This window comes from Lipotes vexillifer, unplaced genomic scaffold (assembly GCF_000442215.2).
Source record: "Lipotes vexillifer unplaced genomic scaffold, Lipotes_vexillifer_v1.1 scaffold158, whole genome shotgun sequence".
NCBI lineage: Eukaryota > Metazoa > Chordata > Mammalia > Artiodactyla > Lipotidae > Lipotes > Lipotes vexillifer.
The window spans coordinates 1,733,973-1,735,900 of NW_006788189.1; the positions used below are offsets into that span (position 1 = coordinate 1,733,973).

At 35.9% G+C, this 1,928-nt stretch overlaps 1 protein-coding gene across 1 annotated transcript in view; it reads left to right on the plus strand.

The window, feature by feature from the left end:
* Nucleotides 1-1,928, plus strand: part of MAP3K2 (mitogen-activated protein kinase kinase kinase 2) — a 36,676-nt gene that overhangs the window by 28,745 nt on the left and 6,003 nt on the right. The window lies entirely within an intron of this gene.

Genomic DNA, 1,928 nt, shown 5'->3' on the forward strand with positions numbered 1-1,928 from the left:
CAGGAATGATAGAATAGTACCATTTTACAATGACTAGCAGATTAGTAGACATAAGCACTAAACATTAATAGCTGTTAACATCACTTCACACAGACAGTCTATCATTACATACTTCCTATTCATAGACTATATCATTATCTACAAAGTGGTTTTGCCAAAAAAAATTTTTTTGAACCTGAATCTGATCAAGCCTCTAGATTCAGCTACCAAATTGGAGAATTATAGAACATATATATAGAACAGATGAACATGTTAAATGACTCCTTGGGATGGACTCAGCAAAATCTAGACAGTAAGAAAGCTATAGGCAGACAGCTTAGACTCCTCATAAACTGCAAAGGAAAAAAAAAAAGGTTGGAGGGAACTTTAGGAAAAGACTTAAAAGATGTATTAATGATTCTCAATGTAAGGACCTTATTTGGATTCTGATTTTTTAAAGAAAAACAAAAAAACACTGAATGTACATTTAATAATATTAAAGGAGTTACTGTCCATTCTCTTAGGTGTGATAAGAGTCTTTTTCTTTTAAAGATATGGACTGAACTATTGATGGATCGCGATGTCTTTCATTTGATTCAGATAGTGTGAGGGGTTCATATGCGGTTCGGTCTGCTTTTTGTGTATATTTGAAAACTCTCCTTCATAGCTTACTTTTAACATATCCAAAGTAAGTTTTTAAAAAATTAGATAACTGTATTGGGAACCTGGCTATACATTTTCTCCTCAGCCCTTTGTATGGATGGCCGTTGGTTCAGCATTGGTGATTACTCCCTGGAGATAGCTCTGTCTGTCTGTGACCTGCCTAGGACTGTTCCTTCCCAGCTGGTAACCAGTGAAAACTGGCTTGTTTCTTGTCCTTCCCCAGGTTAAATATTTTAGACACGGTGGCTTTTTTTGACAGAGTCCTTCTTTAAGAATTGGACAGCAGGAGATGTTAAAAAGGCAGTGCTGTCTTAGAGAATCACTGGTACCATGGCATACTTAGGCTTATGGCATGCAGAGAATGGATCCTTAACCCTCCCTGGAGAGAGGCTTTGCAAAGCCTTAATTGACTAGACTGGGAAGTTTGCTGGGAGAACAGAAAGACAGGTACAGAAGTTCATGGTGGGGTGGACAGTCTGCATTCTCTCCAGTCTATAATACAGATTTTCTCCACTACTCACTCTCCTTCTTAGAGGCCATTAAAAAAAAAAAAAAGACAAATAGGGAATCTTTTTTAAAAAATATAAAATATGATTAAGGTTAGGAAGACTTAAAAATAATTGAGGTAAAATTTAGAAACTAAAATTAGATAAACTAATAAAATAAGTTGCTCATTTAAAAACAGGTAGTTTATAGAAAAACCTAAAAATGAGAATAGAAATAGTTTACGTAAGAAGAAACTAGACTTACAATCCCAGAAAAAAGATTGAGTTTAAAGAATGATAAAGGGGGGGAAATAGAGAATAAAAATAAATGAACCTAGCTCCTAGATCTTGGTTTCTGATACCATTCTTCAGTGTAAGGAGAAATGGCTAATTCTAGAAGTGGTTACAGGGGATACACAAGGTGAGCCTGGAGCATCTTCTAGTACCAGAACGTAAGACGATACTAAGAAACAAACAAACAATCCAGAAATCAAATCAAGCAAGAACACAATGATTGAGGTATGGCAGAGGGACACAGGAGCCAATAGAGAGAGCTCCCAATGGCCAAAGCTGGAACAACTTGAGCAAAAAGTCATTGGATTATAACCCAAAGTATAAAATTAATATCCATGTGTTCAGACTGGTAGAAATGGATGGTTGAATAAATAAATGGGAGAGAAGAGACAAATCTCCCATGCAGAATAATTCCCTTATATGTAACTACTAAGCCTGTAGCATAACTTCTCACTCCTTTACACATAGTGAACTTCTTCCAAAGAGCTAAGTATGGAAAAGGGGAAA